General features: G+C 35.4%; 1 long non-coding RNA gene across 1 annotated transcript in view; it reads left to right on the forward strand.

Moving 5' to 3' along the window:
- Positions 1 to 25159, forward strand: part of LOC127173969 (uncharacterized) — a 46207-nt gene that overhangs the window by 212 nt on the left and 20836 nt on the right. Inside the window, exon 2 of the long non-coding RNA XR_007828823.1 lies at positions 1252 to 1365. This is a non-coding gene — a long non-coding RNA (uncharacterized LOC127173969). The remainder of the gene's footprint in view (positions 1 to 1251; positions 1366 to 25159) is intronic.

The following is a 25159-nucleotide window of genomic DNA, read 5'->3' on the forward strand; positions in this document are numbered from 1 at the left end:
TATAATATAAAAAAATATAATATATAATATATATATATATATATAATATATTATATATTATTACAATATATAATAATATATATATATACAACTTTGATCACTTTTTTTTGATCCACTTCATATGTTAAATACTGTATATATATATATATATATATATATATATATATATATATGTATGTGCATATATATATGTATATATATGTATGTATGTATGTATATATGTACTATTCTATTCTGCTCTCAAAAGCTGTATTTATTTGAGCAAAAATACAGTACAAATGTGAAATATATTACAATTTGAAATGAATGTTTTCTATGTCAATATTTTGTAAAATGTAATTTTACCTCAAGGAGTTTTGTGTTCATCTACAACTACAGGTCAAATGTTAGTTGTTTTTTTTTACGAAAGAGTATTTAATGCTCTCAAGGCTGCATTTGTTCAATTACAAAAATACAGTAAAACAGTAAAAATGTGAAAAATGTTTACAATTTAAAATAGCTGTGTTCTATGTGAATATATTGCAAAGTGTAATTTATTTCTGTAATCAAAGCTGAATTTTCAGCATCATTGCTCCAGTCTTCAATGTCACATGATCCTTCAGAAATCATTCTAATATGCTGATTTGCTGCTCATGAAACATTTCTGATTATTATTAATGATGAAAACAGATGAAAACAGTTGTAAAGCTTCATCTTTTTTATGGAAACTGTGATACATTTTTATTTTTCAGATTCTTTGATGAATAGAAAGTTCAAAAGAACAACATTTAATTAATGTAGATTTTTATTGCAACATTGTAAATATCTTTACTGTTTTTGATCATTTATGACTGTTTTTATTGGTAATAATAAGAAATGATAAATTCAATGCAAATCAGCATATTAGAATGATTTCTGAAGGATCATGTGATGCTGAAGACTGCAGTAATGATGCTGAAAATTCAGCTTTGATCACTGGAATAAATTACATTTTACAATATATTCACATAGAAAATGGCTACTTTAAATTGTAATAATATTTCACCTTTTTTACTGTTTTTACTGTATTTTTATAGTCAAATACATGCAACCTTGAGAGCGTCTCTTCGAACGTTTGACCTGTAGTCGTAGACGGACAGAACTCTGTTTGAACTCCTTGATATAAATTCCCACCATATTTGAGCATCAGTCATTCCCACAGGTTTGATATTTTTATCTTGCAAATCAATGTCATTTTAGGCAGTATCTCATTTGTTCGTTTGATTTGTTTAGACTGAAGGCGCACTATCAAACGTCACGCCGGTGATGGCATGTCGGCCCAGCGCCGCCGGAGGGAAGCGACTCACTCAGTACCAGACTGTCTTTATTTAGCTCTTAAGGACAATGGTAAGCAGCCATTTTTTGTGCTCGTTTGGTGAAAAAACAAACTGTTGGAGTTTAGTCAACTTGAATTTGGCTGGGATTTTTGATGCCTTTTGAAAGTAGGATGTGGGATTATGCATTTTCTTTGAATACGCCAGTCTGTGTGTGTGCGCTTTCAGACTTGTTTACGCATGTGTTGCTGCGGTGGTCTGAGACTTTGGATCTCGTTGCTCTTTTATTTCATCATTCCCAATTATCGTCTTTAATTACGCATTATACGTTTTACACTGCTTTTCCAATTTCCTGCACATTCTCTCCCTCCAGAAAGCTCAGTTATCATTCCGAGATCACGTAAGCTATGACGTCATAGACGACGGTTGTCTATAAAAGAAACGTCTGCTGAAGTCGCAGCAAACATCTATAAAAGCCAATCAAGCTCTGTAATGAGGTGACATCATGAGGGTCGGGAAGACGTCACTGGCCCGTATTTTCATTGGGTAGCGCTGCGGCAGGAAGAGTAATGGTTATTCAACAGGGACAAACAGAACGATATTGTTCCTGCCGCCGGCTCTGAAATCACTTTCGGTGAAAGCACTTCCAGCCTTATAAATTCAGTCCCAATGAGGAACATGGGGTTTTTTTTAGCAACCACAACTTACCAGCCTAATTTTTTTTATTGTTCCCAAATCAGGCTAAAGTGAGGAGTGCCATTTTCACATCAGAATGACTCAGATATGTTTGTGTTGAGGTGCAGATGTAAGTTTTGCTGTGTTTAGACCAACTCAGCAGCACAGGTTTGATCAATAACTTCCCTTTTCTAAAGCTTCCCTTAAGCTCATTCATATATATTTCATTAAAAATAGGTTTCAAAAATATAATTACAATGTCAAAATATAATTAAAATATAAAATGCATTGTATAAATATAATAATTCTGGAAAAATATAATTCTGGAAGGATGAATTGATGAAAAAATATGTCAACAAATATATGCTTATTCACATTTAAAAGTATGCATGGTCCATTTAGTGCATATACATATGCAATATTTTTGTGAAAATTTGGGACATATTTGAATACATATTGTCACTATTTTCTGGAAATGAACATTAAATAAACAAACTGAGTTAGACCAGGTAACAAAGTTGCTTATTTCGGGTACATTTAGTTATGTTTTACTGAAATATATCATGAAATGACCAAAATACAGCATCAGTAAGTTATATGAACGCTCACAGCGCACAAACAGCACTGTTTCCTTAGACTGACCTGCCTACATTATGAGGCAATGCCTTGACTCCAGTCAATGATAATGGCATAATGACTCAGAGCAGCGATAAGAGAGTTTACTTAACTATCAGCAAGAGTGGAAAAGTGATTGTGTTGTGTATTTGAGGTCGTTTTGTGTTTTAACCCCTGAATCACTTCACCTCCTCCTACTGAGAGCAGATTTCCAGCATATTAAACCCAGTGGTTGCTCACAGTGATCTTTCTAGAGTGTTTGCAAAGTGTTTGAGATCTTTTAAAACTTCTGTAAGTTTGTTTTATCTTTTATCCTGAATTCTATCTTTTCATTATGCGTATCCTATTTGATATGGAAAAATTGAGGGAAATTTTTTTCATCAATTCATCCTTCAGGACTAAATTTACATAAATATTTATGGTCAAACTTTTTTCTTTTTATTTCAAAATAAAATATGTACATTTTTATTTTTATTTATTTATTTATTTTGCATCTGATGTTATCTTGTGTCTATCTCAATTTTTTTTTGAAAAGTATATTTATATTTTCTTAAGCTGTGCTGTTTTTAAAAAAAGTATTTAAAATTAATTTTAAAATGTATTTAAAAGATGTTTAAAAATGTATTTCAAATATTTTTGCAGTCAAACACACAATAAATAAACAAATAAATAAATTCATAAATAAATATTTATTCCTTTTTTATTTTAAATCTAAATATATTTAAATATTTAATATACAGTATTTGTCCAAAACGTATTTTTTTCAGTAAGACTTGTAATGTTTTTTTTTTTTTTTTTTTTAAGAAGTCTCTTATGCTCATCAAAGCTGCATTTATTTGATTAAAAATACAGAAAGTGATTACAATATAAAATAATGGTTTTTATTTTAATATACTTTAAAATATAATTTATTCCTGTGATGCAAAGCTGAATTTTTATCAGCTGTTACTCCTTCAGAAATCATTCTAATGTGCTGAATTATTATTAGAATTATCAATGTTAGAAACAGTCGTGCTGCCAAATATTTTTTTTGGATTTTTTTTTTAGAATGATTTCTGAACCCTTAGGATCGGAGTAACAGCTGATTAAAAAAAAAAAAAAAAAATATATATATATATATCAGCTTTGCATCACATGAATAATTTTAATTTTATAATATATTAAAATAAAAACTAATAATTTTATATTGTAATAACATTTTGGAATACTAGTGTTTTTTCTGTATTTTTGATCAAATAAATGCACAAGAAACGTCTATAAGAACTATTACAAATCTAAAACTTTTGAGTGGCAGTGTATGAAGAGTTCATTTGCAAAAACAGATATTTTTTTTTCAGTTTTCAAAAATCATGTTTTTTCATTGTGCATTCCAATTAATCTCAATCAAACTGCAGTTAGGTTAATTTGATTAAGTAAAAAATAACAAAAACAAATTACAGCTAACACAATAAAACACAAAAACATGATAGCATAATAAAAAACATCATTTTTGAAAATGTTTTGTTTTGCATATATATATATATATATATATATATATATTACTGCTCAGAGTGCAAGTGCACTTGATTTTAAAATTAGTTTATAGCTGGTTTATTTGTGTATTGAACTTGGCAAATGTCATGAATTGTGCAACTGTATTTTTGTTCAGATCTGTGCTCATAAACACTCATTGAAGAGGCTAGTACTCTCAAACTGCGCAAAGTGCATTTGCCTTGAGTTTTATTAGTGTGCCACTGAGCAGAGAAAGCAAAGAGAGGGCTGGGGGTCGTGTTATTGCTGAAAGAAATTTAAATGAGAAAATAAAACAGCAAAGAGGAGTTTTACTGCAGAGCCACCGCAGAGAGAGGGCAGGAGGCAGAGAGCAATTATGTGTACTATTGTTACCAAACAGAATAAAAGCATTAGCTAAGGAGTGAGGGGGACATTTATGAAAACTATAAAAAGCAGACTGCAGTGAGAGAGCAGTACCTGTTAACCTCCAGCTTACTGTGGGCCGTTAACAGCGTCAGCAGGACGTTCCTCTGGCTGGATGGTGCCAGGTGAACCCTCTTCCCCTTTGCACGTTTCTGGGTTTTGGTTCTTCATGATTTGAAGAAAACAAACTTTCCAGAACAAAGGTGTCATGTTTCTCTTGAAAACAATGCCTGCTATTGTCATGTGCTTTTTTTTTTCAGAGCTTTCGTACCTGTGAGACAGTGGTCAGATGATGCTTTCAAGTTTCCTTTCCCTTTGTACTGAACAATCACAGTCGTTTTGCTCTGTTGGTTAGTTTAGATCTGAGGCCTCATTTAAAAATGCACTATGAAAATAATCAGATTTGAGCCTAAATTCAATGGATTTGATGAGGATTAAATCTAGATTTACAGGCAGAAACGGACATGAAGATATTTATATAAAAGCATGCTTTATGTGTGAATATGCATATATTTATGACATTAAAATAATTAAAAAACTGTATTTTATAGTTATTTGTTATTAATACTTTAGAAATATGTATGTACATAATTATTTATTATATTTATATAGTTTTGTATATAGTTTTATTATATTTATACAACTTTTGATTATATTTCTGAACCATTTCACTATTTCTTTATTTTAAATCAAAATAAATATATTTATATAAAACAGAAAAAGTAAAAAAAAAAAAAAGTAATGCATTTATCCGAAAAACAAAATGTAATAATAATAATAATAATGATAACAATAACAACAACAATAATATATATATATATATATATATATATATATATATATATCGTGATTATTTGCGTTCAAAATAAAAGTTTGAGTTTGCCTAATATGTGTGTGTGTACTGTGTGTAATTATGTATGTATAAATATACACAAATTAATGTATATATTTAAGAGAAATATGTTATGTACAAAATATTTTATTTATATATAATATAAATTATATAAAAATTATAATACATACATATATTTGTAAATATTTCTTAAATATATACATGAATGTGTTTGTATTTATATATACATAATAATTACACACAGTACACACACATATATTAGGCAAACTCAAACTTTTATTTTGTATGCGATTAATCACGAGTAATTGTTTGATAGCCCTTAAATAAATATAGTCATATAAAACAGGATTTTTTTTTTAAATGTATTTACCCAAAATATAATGATAGATAGATAGATAGATAGATAGATAGATAGATAGATAGATAGATAAAAGCATGCTTTATGTGTGAATTCGCATATTTATGATGTTAAGTTAGTTATTTGTTATTAATCCTTTAGAAATATATTTACATATATAATTATTTATTACAGTTACATAGTTTTGTATGTAGTTTTGTTATATTTATACAACTTTTGATTATATTTCTGAACCATTTAACTATTTCTTTGTTTTAAATCTAAAGAAATATATTTACATAAAATTGATTTTTTTTTTTTTTTTTTTTATGCATTACACACACACACATACACACACACACGTTTGTTTTTGTGAATTGTGGGGACTTTCCATAGACTTCTATAGATTTTATACTGACCAAACGATATTGTCTATCCCCTAACCCAACCCTAACCCTAAACCTAGCCCTCACAGAAAACATGTTTGCATCGTTACACTTGCAGATAAACATCATTTACTATTTTTAATAATTTTTTAACATTGTCAAAAATTTCAGGTTTAACTATCCTTGTAGCAAAAACAAGTACACACACACACACACGCATGCATAAAATTGTTCATATATCATTAATTGACATTTAGGATTATTTTGTGCACCTTTATATGATGTAGCAGTCCGAAGATGTTTTGCTCATGATGTAATAAGAATGCGAAAGCCGATTTGGCTTAATCATTGTGCTGAACTTCAAATCTTAGCCTTTTATGTGCATTTTTCATTACGGCTTTAAACCAGCAGAGCGTGGCATCGCTAGCTTTTGTTTTCCCCCCATAAATTTTACAAAAGGGAACTTGCCTTGTTTCTAGGCCTCAGTAAAGGATGTGTTTCATAACCACATCACTAAAGCACTGGCCAGGGTCATCAATACATCTTTTCAGCCAAACTCACATGTCGTTTGTATTTTCTTAGATGTCCTTCTGTTCACAGCATCTGACCGCAAACCCGTCCTCCACCGTGTCGGGAAGTTTGAATGACAGAAGGAAATGAGAAGTGATGTTCATATGATCAGCAGCCCGTTAACCCTTTGCCAGATCGTACATTTAAAGGAAACTAAAAAGAGGTTGAGGAATTGAGCTGGGCCAGCAGTGTTTTCTTATACTTCAGTTCAGCCATAAAACAAAGCTGTAATCAAATGCTCTCACTTCACTGGAAAATTCTCTCATAATGAGGCTTTTTATGTGACAAACACACTCGTGCGGCCTGGGTGGTAATTGGACTGGAGATTTGCATAGCGATTAATGAGAGTTGGCCGGCGATCGACTGCGTGAGACGATCGGGAAGATGAAATCAGTGTCTTTGGGTTTCCGAAGCCTCAATAACTTCCCGATGCCTCCTAAAACACATGACAGTTTATGGGTTTGCCATTGTTTTATGGGAAAGGTTGGAGAGCCGTGGTGCTTGTTTGGATGGTGCGAGTCTTCAAAGGCAGACTGGGATTTTTTGGATGCATTTGGAGTCCAAATACTTCAGGCCGAAGTACATAGTGAGTTATGTCTGTGATACTCTGGACGTTTTTCCAGACATTCTGCTTTTCAGATCTGCAATCCGTTCTGGTAACGCAAACTGGTGTGATTGACTGTAAAACATCTCTATTCTCACGTTAAGGATAAAATGACACTTATCCTTCAGAAAAAGCCATAACAGATTGCTAGGGTTTGGTGACGAGTTATGGATGCGATTAGAATAATTATGACCTTGCTGCTTTTAATGAGTAACAATTTGCACTTAGCTGCTTGTTTCTATGGTAATAGAGTTACTAACCAGATGTGATAGAAAAATGGCAGGACATTTTGTTTTCTACTTGTTAGCCCTGCCCACTTTGAAATCTCATTGGTTGAAAAATCTGCTCCTTAAAAGGAAACTATTCTGATTGGCTTTTTTATCCACACTGCTGTTTGGGTACGATTTTTTAAAGTTTTGTAAGACGTCTCTTCTGCTCACCAAGGCTGTATTTGTTTAATCAAATTTACTGTAAAATTGTGGAATATTATTACAATTAAAAAAAAACTGTTTTCTGTGTATATATACGTTAAAATATAATTTATTTCTGTGATCAAAGCTGAATTTTCAGCATCATTACTGCAGTCTTCAGTGTCACATGATCTTTCAGAAATCATTCTAATATGCTGATTTGCTGCTCAAGAATTTTTTTCTAAATATTACCAATGTTGAAAACAGTTGAAAACATGATGCATTTGTATTTTTCAGGATTTGTTGACAAATTCATAAAACATCATTTGTTTAAATATTATAAATGTCTTTGCTGTCACTTTTGATCAATTTACTGCATCCCTGCTGAATGAAAGTATTGATTTGCTTTTTTTAAAAAAAAAAAAAAAAAAAAAAACTTGCTGACCTCAAACTTTTAAAAGGCAGAGTGCTTTTGAGCACGATTTCCTGTTTTTCTTACAACGTGATAAATAGCACAAATGAGTGTACTTTTTGGAGCTGAATGATTATTGCTGCTCTCTTTCATCAGACTCAACAGTCTGTTTGGCAGTGTTGTAGGTGTTATTGTCGAAGGTAATGCACTGGGCTGACGTTCATGATGGATTGGCACAGTGGGTGTGAGATTAAGCAGGATTGTGGGAAAGCTCATATAGAAAGACACTGGTGCTCTGAGTGTTTTACGGTCTGTGTGCTGCGGCTCAGGGCTGAGTGTGTAATCTGAAGCCATCTTACCCGTTTACAGCATTCTTACTATGATTAGTGCTTCAGAGGAATGTTCTGGCTTCCGGGTTTAAGCTCCATCGACAGCATTTCTGACAGAAGTTGATTTCCACAGAAAAGAGTTTGAGTTGTCCTTTCGCAATTTTTGTTTCTTTCCTGTTTAGAAAGTTACTAATTTACAGTGGAAGAAAATAGTGCCAGGAGGCCAAAATGCAAATGTCATTTTTTGTTAAAGCACTTTCTTCTGTTAAAAACAGGGGAAAAAAAGACTTGCATGTCTTAAACATTGCTTTTGTTTGCTGTGCACTTAAATATACAATTCCAGTGGATTTGCCCGTTCATCGTGCAAACATGTACAAGGATTAGTGACTTTACATGCCCTAACCCTAACAACCCTAACCCTAAAAAATAAAAATAAATAAATAAATAAAATCTGTGGTTCACTTTAAATAAATGAAACAAAGATTATTGGTATGTTTTACAAGAAAATACTATTTCAGTCTTTCTACTTCTAATTTTTATTTTTAATTCTTTGTATTATTTTCCATTTTTATGGAAGCTTATTTCTACCATGAAATGAAAAAAAAAAAAGGTAATAGTGTGTTTATCTCATTCTAATTCAGACCTTTTTTTCTAATTCTGGGTTTATATCTCATAATTTAGATTTTTTTTTTTTTTTTTTGTGAGAGAAAGACTGACAATTACCCGTTTTATTTTTTTATTCTATGTAATAAATAAATAAATAATATTGGGATATTTATACATTGGGATATAAACTCATAATTCTGAAAAAAAAAAAAAAAAAACAGAAAAAAAAACAAAACAGAATTGCAACATATAAACTCACAATTGTGAGAAAAAAGCCAGACATTTATATAAATCCAGGGGTTTGTGTCTTACAATTCAAAATGGCTAGAAAATAGAAAACAGTATAAACTTAGAATTGTTGAAATAAAATTAAATTGTTAGATAAGTCAGTTACCTTTTTTTATTTGTTATTCCATGGTGGAAACGGGCTCCACACATTTCTCTTTAATTACTTGTGAAATTTACTAGCAGTCTTTGAGTGAAATGGTTTTAAAGTAAATCCTACACCATTTTTCCCCAGTGTAATTGACATCATGTACTCCCTGGTAAAAAAAAAAAAAAAAAAAAAAAAAAAAAAAAAAAAAATACTAAAATGTATTTAAAATACATTTATTTCATGCTAAGTATTCTACAAATACATTTACATATTATATTATTAATATACACACTCAAATACACTGCAAATATACATTTAGTATACTAAAATGGTATAATTAAAATCTGCTAAACTTATTTTGTGCTTAACGCACTTTAATTGTATGGAAATAGTGCTGAAGTCCAACTAAAGATATACTTAAATATATCTGATTGTGCTAAAGTGGAACTATTGCAAGTATATGTCAGGTGCACTTTAAATATTTTGCATTTAAAAACTGATATTATTTAAAGATCACATAATCCTAAATCTCTTTCTTTTTTGCTTTCATAAAAACTGTCATTGGGGCTGTACCTTTTCAAAAGTTACAAATATATACCATTTAGGTCCTAATATGTACATCTTAGGTTCTAACATGTATCTTTAAGGTACATATATACACCCTTTTCTCATAAATTCATGAAAGGTCTCACAGCTCCCCTTCTTAAAGATGGCATGTGAGCCTGTGTGTTTTGCAACAGGTATGTAGGGTGCTGCACTGACCAAACAAACAGTGTGAGGAAGTCCAGTGAGAAGCATGCAAATCCGAGCCAGTGTTTAGAGTGGAGTCAAAACACAGCAAAGATCCAGAGATCCTATCTCCCTTTCTGATATTACACTTCTCTGTCTAGTCTGTGTAAGAAACGGAGGATTGAATGTGGTCTGGTGCTGCTTAATGGGAGTGTTTTCATGATTATTATGGGTGAGGTGGCTTAGGTGACTCTGGCCTCGATGTTGGCCAAGGAATTTCTATGACTTCCTGCGGTTAGAGCGGCACAAATTGTACCGACTCTGGATTGCGAGGGTTTCAGGTATGTGCTTGAATCCTAAACGCATTCCTATTGCTCACAATGTTAGACGCTAGACTCGCTGTTGAACTTTCTACCTTCAGAATGGTGTAGTTACAGCATTGCATCACTTGCTCACCATTGGATCCTCTGCAGTGAATGGGTGCCGTCAGAATAAGAGTCCAAACAGCTGATAAAAGCATCACAATAATCCACAAGTTATCCACACCACTACAGTCCATCAGTTAACATCAAGTTTGTAAGAAAGAAACCCATCATTAAGACATTTTTATGTCTATAATAACAGTTCCCCCAGTGGAAAAAGAGGTCTGGTCTGAATCAGGAGAAAAATATGCACAGATCAAGCACCGTTTACAAGCTAAAACAGCTCTAAACAAATAAGTGGCTGGATTTTGATGTGAGAGACTTTTATTATGGATTATAGACTTAGATTTTGGCTAGAAGAGACAGTTTAAAGTTAAAAATGCCTTAATGATGGATTAATTTCTTACAAATGCTCAGCTCAACGCTCAGTTTCATTTCACAAGACGTTAACTGATGTTACTGGAGTGGATCCGTTGGTGAGACAATGCTGCAATGCTAAAGTTCTCCAAATCTTTTCCTATTTCCCTATAAGAAACAAGCTCATCTACATCTTGGAAGGCTTGAGGCCGAGTACATTTTCAACAAATTTTCATTTTCTTTATGACTGGTGCAACCCTACCCAGACCCCTACAGAAAGTGGTGGCAGTAGTTTATACAAGCACGAGCCGTCCGTTTGTTTGCTTTAGTCTGACTTGGAGCGTGATGAAATGGAACGCCTCGCTTTCATCCGATTCCTAAACAAGACAGTGAGATATAGAAGAACGGAGAGACTGAAAACCGGCGCAAAGTCATGCCTCCGTGCAGAGAAATAAACACACCCAGGGAAAGGAACGATAAAGCCACACGCTCGCTAATTAGTCCCTCGTTTGGAGGAAAAGACTATCAGGTGTAATCAGAAACCTTCGTCTTCGTATCTGATTAGGCGCTGACCTCAGTCATGCCATAATATGTCAATATGTGGTCAGAAATGACATGCCAAGGGTCGCTATGTATATTTTCAGATGAGCGCCCAAATATACACAACGGAGTGGAAACCGTGCCAGCGCTTACTTATGAGTTCTCCCAAGTCATGTGCAGTAGTTGAGGTGAAGACCAAGTCAAGAAATGGAAACTTGTTCGGAGTCCTCGTGTTCCATGTGCTATAGGCACTTGGGCTTTATCCTTGGCATAGCTTCACCTGCGGATAAATAACATGACATTTCTGTGCAACGGTGAGGGTAGGCACTTTCGGAAACTTTTAGATGTGCGCCGGAGAGAGGGGAGCGAGAAGAGCTTTATCTGCCCTATATTACGGCAAGACAAGTGCTGTCTCCCTCCATTTCCCTCTGTCCATTCCTGGGGAACAGCTGCACGCATGGTTTTCTCCTCATTTGCTGTGAAAAGTGGGAGCTGTGGTTCAGGCATGATTGGAGCTCGGCCCAATGGCTCCTCATCTGAGAGTTTCCATGGGGCAGGCACGTTTGCTGTAACCAAAACACCATGTGAGGTTCAGCCAGCGCACTAAATGGTCGGCTATCTTCCGCCCCACTCTAGTGTCCCTGCAGACTGCTTGGATCCCCTTAGAAAGTGAAAAAAAGCTAATAAAGTGGATTATGCTCCATTTACAAGTGAGGGAATTTTTTTGTGCGTATTGTGAGAATTAGCATTGTGCTAATTTGCACCTGCCCCGTGTAAATGCTGCCTGACAGACAAGCCAGCTACGTTTTTAAATTTATTTACATTTTTTAAAGAACAAAACATTCTTAAAGCAATGTTTATGGAATGTTCTTATAACATTATTAATATTTATACAACACTTTCTGGTCCTCGAATCTGATTGGCTGATAAGAATGTTGATATTACAGTCCAACAGAACTGCAACAGCCGTTTCACCGTTTGTATCACTCTGCTTGCTGAAGTTGCTGTATTTCTCACAGTGTGTCATGGCGGAAGCCCAAATCTACTACAGTGTTAAAAATAATACTGTTTTGTGTCACGGAATGTAGTTTTAAGAGCTTTTTAGGTGAGAATGTACTTGTTTGAACTTAAAATATACAGTTTGTTGAACTTTCTACCTTCAGAATGGTGTATTGCATTACTTGCTCACCAATGGAACCTCTAAAGTGAATGGGTGCTGTCAGAATGAGAGTCCAAACAGCTGATAAAAAACATCACAATAATCCACAAGTAATCCACACCTCTCCAGTCCATCAGTTAGCGTCACGTGAAGCGAAAAGCTGCATGTTTATAAGAAACAAACCCATTATTAAGATGTGTTTCAGTCCATAATAAAAGTGGAAAAAGTGGTCTGGTCTGAATCGGGAGAAAAATATGCACAGATCAAGCACCGTTTACAAATAGCGCTCTAAACAAATATGCGGCTGGATTTTGATGTGAGAGACAACAGGGGATGAACTTTTATGGATTATGGACTCAGATTTTGTCCAGAAATGTTTATTTGAAAATTTGCGTCCACATTTTCGGACATGTGAGCTCCAGAGCGTCCGTGGCCGTTTAGCGCTCAAGAACTCGCCTGAGAGCGCCTCAACTCCGGGGTCTCCGGAAATGTACAGCTGGCTCAGATGTCGCTATAGTAGTCAAACATGAGATATAATTTGTTCTAACGGGCAGTCTTTGATCTCATTTATCTATTATTTGTTCCAGAACGATTTGTTTTGGCAAGCTCTTATCATATTTATGTAAATTCAGTGCTGTAAATAAGATCGCAGCCTGTGTACTTTTGACTGAATTGCCTCAGAACTTTTTAATGATGACTGTTGTTGTTGTTTATTCAATTGTATTATTCAATAAATAATATTTTATATAAATAATAGTAGCATTTAGTATTAGTGTGTGTTTTTCCCGTGATGGTGATTTTAATTGCATTGTTCCGCCATTAGACGTGACAAAAGACTGTTTTGCGAGTCAGCAGTAAGGACTTTTAAATTGAAAAATAAGCAGTTTACAAGGAAGTATTTTTTTCTTTCAAAACCAGCTTGTACGCAGCCAACAAATGCACCAAGCAGCGCTGTCATCAGGAATCACCCAAAACAGATAAAAGGATAGTACAAGCCTATCGGACATTGATTTATTGCGATATGAGATTGATCTGAAGAATGAATGCTCAGTAATCAAGATCGCTCAGTCCATCTGTCTCTCAATACTAAACATAACAAACAGCTTTTAATATAGTAATACAGTAATACAATAAGCTTTCAGTGAAGGAACTCAATGTTCCTTTGTTATTAGTTCTAAAGTGACATTTTGTAATTAGTAACGGAGGCTTGGGCTCAGCAGCAGAAGGAAGTGGTTCACACAAAAGAGGGCTTTTAAAGACACTCCGTTGTTAGTTTATGTATTTACACACTCGTGCCGCCAAACTGTTGTATAAATGCAAAATCACACTTTACGGCTGAATCACAGCCTTGCCGTGCCGTGATATTGCTTATATAATACACATGCTTGTAAAATTGAGAGAACATTCTCATTTCAGCATTCTCATATCACTCTGTGATATTATTTGTACTTCAACATTCTATAAAACATTTTTGTAACCTTTAAATAATGTTATAATCACAGCAAGACATTTGTTTTGGCATTCTTAGAATATTAACATTCAAATGTTACATTTGGGGTGAAAATAGAGTTAGTAAAATGTTGTAAGAAACCTTTAAATAACATTCTAATCATATCAAGAAAATGGGACATTTCAGCGTTTTAGAAACATTTCTAATAAAAGTTCCCACAATGTTTTATAACCTAATTATGTTACCCAGGAAAGAGTAATTGATTAGTTGATTAGGTAGTAAGCATCACTGCTTACCTGCTGAAAATGTTACAGTAGATCACTTGCGTCATTCATATTTAACAGCAAAGTCTCCTTTTTTACCATTTGTTTGATGCAAGTTTGTTTAAAGGAGCTTAGCTTTCTTTCAGGACAAGCTGTGCAAAATGGAACAATTCACATGACTTTCAGACATTTACATATAAAGATACAATGTAAAATGTAAGTTATGCACTGAGGAAAACACATCTCAAATGCATTAAACAGTACACGCATCTATTAAAGCACCTGACAGCCACTGTAAACTATATGCTTTTGTTTGAAGTGTTTAATATAAAACATTCTCATGTTTAGGGCAAATTGGCTCATGCACTTCCTGCAACAGCTCACTCTGTGTCCTCTGCTATATTTCAGATGTGTTTTGTTCATAGAAATGGGTTATTCACTACTGTAAAGTGACATTACAGCAGGATATTTTCTGTGCAGGCACTACTAAACGATGTTTAAATTCACTGTCAGTCATTTTCAGCATTGATTGTCATTGATTTAATCATTAACTGAGATAAATGGATATGCTAACCATTAGATTTCTTGTTGTATAGAAGCCTTAAGCTCGCAAACACTAGCACTACTGTTAATATCATGCTCCACAGCAGAATCCCGAATCCCAGACAGTGAAAGAATTGAAAAATTCCTGCTGTAATTGCATTCCCACTCATGTCTTTTTGTCAGTGAGCGTCAGAATACGTGTCGTCGTGATGGACGACTGCCAGGATCTTTCTACAGACGCTCAGCCTTTAATAAAGCCACTCACCTAGAGTCAGCGCAGTGTTTTTGTAACTCTTTTAACCCCGACCGCTCTGCGGGTTTGTATGGCTTTATCCGTTCTCGTTTTAGCGCTCCATATCCTCCCTCTTTTCCTGTCTCTCTCTCTTTCTCTCTGCGGGACTGATTAGCATCTTCTTTTCAAGGCTCCTGCCTAAAATCTGTAGCTTTGGCTTTCCTTAAAGAAACAGTTCACCTAAAATTGAAAATTCATCATTTATCAACCCACATGTCATTCTGAACCTTTTAATTTTTTTCTATGATTTGAAAATTCAAATAAGAATTTCTGTGTTTTCCATGCAAGTTGGAAAGAAATATGGATCTGGAGTTGCATCAAGTAAATAATGACAGAATGTTTCGTTTTGGGAAACAATTTTTCCATTTTGTTTGCTGATTTATATATTACGGCTGTCTTGATGAGTTATTGTTTTGGCTACTTAGTTTAACTGACTAAATTTTGGTAGGCCTCATATGTAATTACATACTCTTCTAAATCTTCACCCAAACTTATTAGCTTAATGCAGTTAGGCAGCGAACAAACCAGGCCTGTGTTTAGGAGTGCATGAATGACAGTGCAGGGATGTATGACGGAGGAAGTGAGAGCAGAGCTGCATATTTAGCGTTCATGTCTGCGTCAGAGCATTGGAAAGCTTATGCAATGGCATGGGAGATTGGCAGTCTGTCCGCTAAGAAGAGCGTTGCCCAGGGAACGTTGGGTTAACCGCACACGGGAGAGCGCTCCAAAAGAACCGCGTCTTGATTGGGACGCTCGGGCCTGCCAGTGCTGCGAGTGACAAGCGGTGCCAGTGGATCAGAGCCGGCCTGCCACTGATGTTTAATGTTCACACATGCGCTGGGAAGCCCAGTCCAAGAAAACCAATTTGAGAATACACTTTAAAAGGGGGCACTTTTCCATCTGCCTTCTGTCCCTCGTCTTCGTCCAAGAGAAAAAGCAGCAGAGAGAGGGGAAAAAGACAGCATGAAGAAGTGGAGTGCTTAAGTTCATAATCAGTTACGATTGACTTTGTTTATTGACAGCAGCGCAGAAAGAACCTCTTGGCAATACCGTGTGTGCAAGTACAACAATAAAAGCCCCAGTTAATTCTGTTGGTAGTCAAAAACTCCAAACTCAAACTTGTCTCAACGGCCCTCTTTACATCTGGCACTGACATGCGAACATGCAAAATGGAAAACAGCACGTACCTATTACTTCAGAGGTTGCTCTAACCTAACATTTCCGTCATTTATCAAATTTTAAAACTGTTCTGAATGTTTTCCATCATTTTGACAGATAAAAATAAGGTATCTGGTCGACCGCGTTTCCCACAGCGAAGGATGCTAATGCAGATTAGAATTGAAAGGGAGAAAAAGAGGTTTTAAAGCTCCCCTGCGAATACAGACTAGGAGAGAGACGCCAGTGAGGATTTGGGGAGAGAAACGAGAGATTCCGGGTGTATTCCAGTCGGATAATCCACGGAACGTTCGTGTTCAGTAAATCGGGTGACGCTGGGAAATTTACGACGTGGTCCGTTATAGTAGCAATATTTGTAGCATATGATTTGCTGACACGTGTATGTAGTGTATATAGATAATGAAACACATCAGCATTTCAACTTGGTGGTCAAATCTGATGCTATTTGTGATCCAGTCACTGAAAATGCATGTTAAAGTCTCTGCTTGTTGCTTTTATCGGCTATTTAATAAGCCCCACTGTTGAACTTTAGTGCTTATTGATGTTTGATTAATTAGGAATGTTGCACTACATGCAAATCCATTGCACTCAAATGAAGATAAATCAAAGATATTACATTATTATGGAAAATGTAACCATTTAATATACAATAAGTAAATTCATTGATTTATTTTCAAATCAGGTTTGAACATAACAATGGCTGACGCTTTTATCCAGACATGGGAATCGAACCCGTGACCTCAGTACAGGACGTCTACAATCCACAGCAATCATTTTTGAGTTTATCTGCCTGTCTGATGTGTTTTGTGATTTTGTTTAGTTGTCGTCTGTGTACTCTTGCAGACTGACGTCTTTGGCTGTTGCGTCACATCTCACTTACTCATTCTGTGCTGCCTGATCTCGGTAAGTGTGGTTTGGCAAAAGAGACGGACTGAGAGTGAAAAACAGCCCAGGACCTATAATGTCACATCACAACCACATCATATAATCCCCTACTCTTTCACATGTACATATGATGCAAACCACTGTATGCTTTATCTTACTGACATACTGTATGCTGGATTTCATGCTTTTTGATAAGTCAGGTAACATTTGATTGCATTTTTAATATCTAAAGTTTATTAAATAAGTAAATGTATTTATTTCCGGTGCTGAATATATAAATAATATAAGTATAAATATAAATGCATTTTAGCTGCAGATTTTCTTTTAAACTGCTTAAGTAAGCTGCAGATGTATCGGTGTTTACGAGGACAGTGATTTTGCATAAAGCCCATAAACCTGTCTGTAAAGAGATAAATGAACCTTGCAGCCCTGTGATGTCACCTGTTTTGTTTTCATTATAGACAGGTTTGACAACTGAAGTGTGAGAAAGTGAGATACAGTATCCCACTGCGTTTTGTACCCACAATGGTGATATTGCATGGAAAAAGGAGAACATTAAAAATTTATCCATCTGCACTGCCATCCACCCACACATACATACGTCTACATTTGAATTTCCCATTGGCCGTCATACCGCTCAATCATTTGTACACCCAGTCTGACAGACAGAAAGGGGAATTTCCACAAGACCTCTGTGAAAATCCATATGCAAACCAATGGTTTTGTAAAATGTCAAAACTGGAGATCAAACCGAATCAAAGGAGTGGTATAAAGAATTTGCTAGGGATTTACGCAGTAGTGGTTACATTGGTTGTCATTTTTGGGAGGGGAATAATTGGCATCATTGGGTAATAATAGAGTAACAGAGGGAAAAAAAATAAAAAATTATAAGAGAAGCTTATTATGGCGAATGAAGCCACCAGCGTCTGAGTTACATGTGATACAGCTCACCACAAATTCGCCTTACGTTATATGTAGTGTATATTATATGAATAATGCGGTTGCATATGAATGTTTGGGTGTGTAACTTGCTGCCATTTCTTAGTCTATCTATCACTCTGATATACTACCGCATTTAGAAAATGCATTGAAGTGTTGATTCCCAATCCCAGTTATAAAAAATTGCATGTACTATAACTTTTGACATATTTTTTTAAGAGGCAGTACTAATGTAGCATTCATGTAAAGAGATCACTTGTCATCAGCAAACTAGTAATTTGTCTTTGGCCTGCAAATTTAGAGATTGTTCAACTCTAATTAGTGTATTACATCGTAGGTTGGCTATAAGATTTAAGAGTTGAGCATATGACATGTATACAGAATGAATCGAGAAGAAAAAATCAAAGCCATAGAGCAGCATAAATCAAAAGTGCAAATGAAATATGGTTTAAATAAGCAGTTACTAGAACCTTGCAAAAAACTATTTTGAACCCAATTTTGAGCCCACATGTTCTTTAGGTATTTTGTATATAGGTACACACTTAGCAACAACACCTCTTAAAAAATTTAATTAAAAAATATATATATTTTGTCATCTTTTGTAAACACTGAGTTGACCTAAATTTGAGGTACCTGTACTTTGTTAAACTGGGTTTATACAACAGATGTGATTAAATGAAGTGTTTTGTTGCAGAAAGTGCATCATCAGCTCGAGCAAATAGAAAAGCTGCCTAGTTAGTATAATGACCGCTTGTTTTGCCTCAGGTTCTCCTATAGTGCTCTTAATCAATGATGTTATCAATGCTGCGGAATCTGGCCCGCTTGCATCATGCGTGCTTGCAGTGGAACCTCAATGGAGACAGCTCCTATTTCCCAGACCTTTCCTTCATGACAGAACGGGCCTGTGAACAATGCGTCTCTGTGCAGTTTGTTTTCTCCAGCGATCAACTTGTTTTTAACATCCTCTGTGTTGAGTGGTGGCAATGGAAAGAGTGGGCCGGGCCCTGGCCATACTCTGGGTTTCAGTTCTGCTGCTTGAGCCCAGTGGACAAACCTGACAGTTCTAAGGGAGTCCCGTACCCACGGGCACCTACGCCAAGCACTGAGCTCACTGTTTTGACTGGGTATGTGTTGGGTGAAGGGGCGCATGCTTACTGTATGGGAAGTGGCAGAGTGGTAGCTGCCAGGCTGATTTGATTTGCCATTTCCCAAGACTCCCTATTCTGAAGTCTTTCTGCCAAAGCCTGGCCATAATGGTTTTTGCGTTCAATCAAGGGCAGCGGCGGGCATTGGACAAGGCGTGTTGGGAAAGTGGGCTTGGAAGCGCTCTAGGTGAAGTGCCAGGAAGTGATGACAACCATGTGGTTTGTGGAGCGTCACACCAAGCAGGCTCCTGAAGAAAAGGTACACTTTGCTCTCGCCTCGTCGCACAAATAGAGTTGTTTTCTTCAAGAGAGGAAAATATGACAGCTAATGCATCTAAACTGGCATGCGCGCGCTCTCGCACACATGCGAGCGCACACACCCCCTTCCCACCCACCCACCCATGAAATTAGATGTTTTGCAAAAATATGGAACCCATTTTTGGGGTGGAGCACTTTGGGTCGCTTTACTTTGGTGTTTAGCTATTGGTAAGGGACACCGATGCTTTCCACTGTTCTTACACCACTTTAGCCATGTTTTACGACGTTCTCCACTCGAGCGGACACACATGCTTCCTTAAGCACACTGCAGAGACCGAGGTGGCGAGAACACACCCCAAGAGAGCCGGATTTGCTTGATTCTTGCACAACGAACCTTTGCTCGGTCTGGACGCATACTAAGCGCGAGCGTCAGAGTGTTTCCGTCGTTACCTCGTTAGCTGGTTAGCTCAGCCTCGTGTTGGGATTATGGGAAATGTCTCGGTGACCCTGGAAACAAAGGCATGACTTAATCAGCCTATAAAAACAGAGACAGTGGCCAAGACACTGGATTCAGCCAAGAGCCTCGCCGTTCACCGCTTTGCTACATGCTAGAGCTGTAAACATGGGGGATGGAAAAAGTTATTGACAAATATTGATTATTCATAATGGAGGGACTTAAAGGGATAGTTCACCCAAAAAACGACTGGTCCATACAATCAAAGTCAGTGGGGTCCAGTGTCGTTTAGATATCTTCACTGATGACAGATTTTTCATTTTGAGGTGAACTGTACCTTTAAGAAATGATTTGATGTTCTGAGATGGGAGAAGGTGGGAGGGGTGCTGCACATAAGAGAAGCTCAGGTGAACAGGAAGTATGCGTCTTTATGCAATGCTGTTGGAATACTAGGCTTATCAGCATGTGCATACAAATTTGTTGCAAATTCAGGTGTTCACGCAAAAATGCCTGTTAATAATTTTCACAAAGTCACTTCCTCTTAAGGCAGACAACATCAGAAATAAATGACACATTAAGGGAGTGCCTCAGACTTGCATGATATCATGTTCTATTTTAAGATGTGACTTTGTACATTCACAAATTTGACTGAACTGAGAAACTGGAATAGTTAATGTTTCACAACGCCTGTCCCATCTGCTCTGTTACTCCAATCTCTTGTGAAAAAGAAGTGCACTTAAGCATACTTTTATGAAGTGTACTTATTGCAGAATTAATATACTTTAAAGGGGTGCTATTATGCTTTTTCACTTTTTGAACTTTAGTCAGTGTGTGTTGTGTATCTTTGGGCATTAAAAAGATCTACAAAGTTACAAACCTCAAAGTCCACTCCAAAGGGAGATATTTCGTTTTTAAAAAATCTCTTTCCAAGAACTACAATGTACGGCTCCTTTGGACTACAGCGTTTGTTTTTTGGCATGCAATGACGTCACAGTGTGGTCCATTAGAATATTATTAAATTAAATCCCACCTATGGAAATTCGAATTGTTAGGGGGTGGGTAGGGACGAGGTTTAAACTTTAGCGATGCAGCGCAGAGAACCGCTTCAACGAGCCGCAGCATGGCGGGTATAAACACAAGCATTGAGTGGCTGCTTCAGAGCAGTAACGCGCCACAGACGTGTGCAGTACAGGGGGTCGAAACACATGCCAAAGCCGCGGTCTACTCTGGTTGCCACGTCGGAGCCGTAACGCGGCGCGGAAGTGTGCAGTGTGTGGTAAGAGATTTATTCATCATACAGCTTCACTTATAACGTGAGTGTTTTTTAAAATGCATAAACTTGCACTAGAATAGGCTAGGCTGATCAGTGACAATGTTTTTTGATAATGCTAGGCTGCTTTTAGCCTTATGCTGGAGCTGGTTTCGGGCAATGAAACTAAGTATGTGATATAATTAAATAAATTAGCATGGTAATATCACCTATCGGTGATCTCGCAGGCTGATGATAGGACTCAACACAGCGTATTATTTACTCACCCTCCATGCATCCTAGGTGTATATGACTTCCTTCTTTCAGGTGAATGCAATCAGAGTCTAATAAAGTCTAATAAAGTGCATCCATCCATAATGAAAAGTGCCTCACATGGCTCCTGGGGGTCTCCTGTAGTGAATCGGTGCGTTTTTGTAAGAAAAATATCCATATTTACAACGTAAGATTCACTATTAATCTAGCTTGTGCTAACTGCTTGGACAAGGGGCGTGGTAGTACTGAAACACTGTCTAAACTGTTCGACAATCGCCGCTTAAGTACATTGTATTTGTTATTAATTTAAAATGCATCACATTTTAAAGTTATATTAAATGCACTAAGTTGAACTTTTGAGTGATTTTTTAATTTTTTTTTTAAACCACTTAAGTGGGACTTTTTTTAGTACATCTTTAAATGTACTTTCGTAATTGCTTCTAGTGTTTTTAAAATGTGGTTAAAGTGTACTACTAATGTACTGACAAGCAATTAACGTTAACTAAAATATACTTTGATGTCAGTTAACAATACACCTTAGTGTGAATTAAATGTAATGTTTCCCACCACCTAAATGCATATTATTTGTAATTGATTTCAAATATATTACAGTTTAAAATTACATTAAATGCAATTAGTTGTAGCTTTTGAGTGATATTTTTGAACCACTTAATTGGGACTTTAGTATATTTATATGTACTTTGAAATATGGTAAATATGTACGTCTGAATAAGCAATTAATGTAAACTAAAATATATTTCAAGGTCATTTCAGTGTACTTCAGTGTCATATATCTCTGACAATGAAGTTGAAATGCAGTGCATTTAAAATTGTATATAAAAGAAAAATCTTAATAATTTCAGTAGTTACACTCACTTGAGAATACTATCTTAGCAGCTGTTTATGAGCACAGTTTATCATATTAAACCTTTAAGCTAAACGTTTTTAAATTTACGGTGTACACTATAGTCTCCGTGCTCACAGCGTCCCAAACACACTAATTATACATTTATTTATTTATATTTATATTTTCATTGTATGGCTATCTGGGATTTCAGTATGGAGTTAAAGGGTAGGGTTATAATTTTTTGGTAGTATTATATCTCATTGTGAGTTTATAATTAGTACCGTTTGTTGTTTTCCCATGTCATCTGATATAGCGTTTGGACCCGGAAGTCACAGAAGAGGTGACGCTTGACTTAAAACAAAAAAAAATCTAGAAAATGATCAGTCCATGTACAATAAATGAGACCTTATTGTAAAAAAAATGACCAAACTGTATTGTACACCCGGTTTTACAGACAAGGCTTAAGCTTAGTCCCAGACTAAAATGTAATTCTAAACTGTTTCAACTGAAAGAAACTGAACCTTACAAATATCAGTGCCTTTGTTTTGTTTCAAGATGAACCTCAGTAATGTTTTTTTCTAAGGCATGTTAATGAACATTACTTAAATGTCCTTATTAAACTATGGCCTAATCCTGGCTTAGTCTAAACCCTGTCTGTGAAACCAGGCCATAAGTTCTCAAACCTTTACTAGCACCAACATTAAACAGGACTGAAAGTTTTCTTCTAAAATCTTGAATGCAAGTTTGATATAAATAAATAAATTAATAATAATAATAAAGAACTTCAGATGAACTTGCTGGGAAGTGCTGTCTGTGAATGTCCCAGAAGCTAAAGTAAACTTCAAATGTCATGAATGTCAGAACACCATCTCTCTCTCCACAGTATGTGTGAACAGAAATGCTCCAAAGAGGCAGCAAAGTCCGAAAATAAAATCCTTGAGGAAAGAAAGAAGAAAAACAAAACAAAACAAAACAAAAACAGAAGGACAATTGTTATAAAACATATCCAGTCATATGAAAATGGTTCAGTTGAGTGAAAGCAATAGACTGTTACAGTCCAAAGTAATGTTAATGTTAATAATTTAAGCAGTAAATAGGGGTAGAGGAGTAGGATAATAAAAAAAAAAATTGCAATTTCTGCTCTGATGAAGCAGTTTATTCTGCAAGGTGCATGTAAACTTGTGACCACATCTGAATCGCCTAAAAGGTGAATTACCTCAATCATCAGGGCAACATCATAGTAGAAAGCTGGAAGATGTTCCTTCACATTTCCCATTGCCCAGGGGTACCAAAGAGTCTTAATCCGCCACTGCTAACTTAAAGTTACTCGACAACAAATTGTGACTACCAGGGAAAACGGGACATCTGGTGATTCTGTCCCTAACCCTTCAGGTGCTGAGGCCATTGTTTCAGATTGCAAGTTCACGTTTTGTTAGCATATCTTTCCATTACGGCTGCCATGTTGAGACTAGACATGCAAACGCCCCTTATCCGATTGCAATCTAATGACAGAGACACACATTTTGAAAGAGGACAGTACAGGATGTATTTTCAATGTCCAGTAGTCCTCAAATAACATTCTCGTCCCGTCTCGTCTTGTTCACGAAGAGGTGGCATAAGTTTCGTCATACTTTTTATCATCAGATCTTAGATTTAGCTCATCAACATCTTGGCTTCATCACAGAAAAAATGTTAACGAATATTTTTCATCGTTGTCTTCGTTGATGAGTCATAGATAAATTATAGGACACAATTAATAATTAATTCACTTACCGAGTCCATATAGCAAGAACTGTCGCATTACAGTAAAAAGCCACACGAATGGCAAAACTAAATTAAGAATAAAGAAAGCTCATATCAAGATATACTTGATTCTGTAATCATCCAAATGTGGCGCTCTTTTGTTCTCTTCTTGTTTGTTTCCTCATGCATTGCGATTACACAAATATGGTGCACACAGCGCATTTTTCAAACTGACGTAGTTATTTAAAGCTTTTCATTTCTTCAAGTTCAAGTTGTTCTACTTCATTGTGTAGTTAGACCAAAGACCACAGACTCATTCGTGACTCATTCACCTAACTAAATGTCAGTTATTTTTTACAGTGCAGTGTAACCTAGTCTAATTAGAATCAAATATATCTGAATGCAAATTCACTGTGTTTAGATTTGTTAAACTTTTGCTTGCAATTAATGCAATTCAATGTGTGTTTAAATGACTTAAAATAACATAATGATATTGAAAGTATTCTGTACACAGATGTGAAGTACAGTACTATTACATACAAATACAATACTCAGAGTACACTGTATAGTAAAAAAGTGTATTGAAGTTTAGAATAAATATAATAAAACTTTCAAGTGCATTAATGCACATAGTATATATTATAGACTAAATACATTTAAAATACATTAACAAATGTAATTTTGGAGAACACACTTAAGTTGAAATTAAAATCAATTATTTTACATGTGCTTTAGTATATTGATAAATATATTAAAATAAGTGTACTTATTTAAAACGCAATAAAATTATAATTATGTACTTAATTAGACATTATCATAAAGTGCATTTTTAAAAAGTGCATTTAAGTATGTTAAGATCTATTGTCATTAAAATGCACTCTTTTTAAGTACACTTAGTGGCCTTTAATTTAAATTATATTATATAATCTGCAAGTGCACTTTTAAAAAGTATACTTTTAAGATTTGAAGTGCACAAAAAGTGCGCTTTTAATACAATTAAGCACACTACTTTTTCACACGGGATTGCTAGCACCGCAACAGGAAATCTCCCAGGAG

This window comes from Labeo rohita, chromosome 12, assembly GCF_022985175.1.
Source record: "Labeo rohita strain BAU-BD-2019 chromosome 12, IGBB_LRoh.1.0, whole genome shotgun sequence".
Classification (NCBI taxonomy): Eukaryota; Metazoa; Chordata; class Actinopteri; order Cypriniformes; family Cyprinidae; genus Labeo; species Labeo rohita.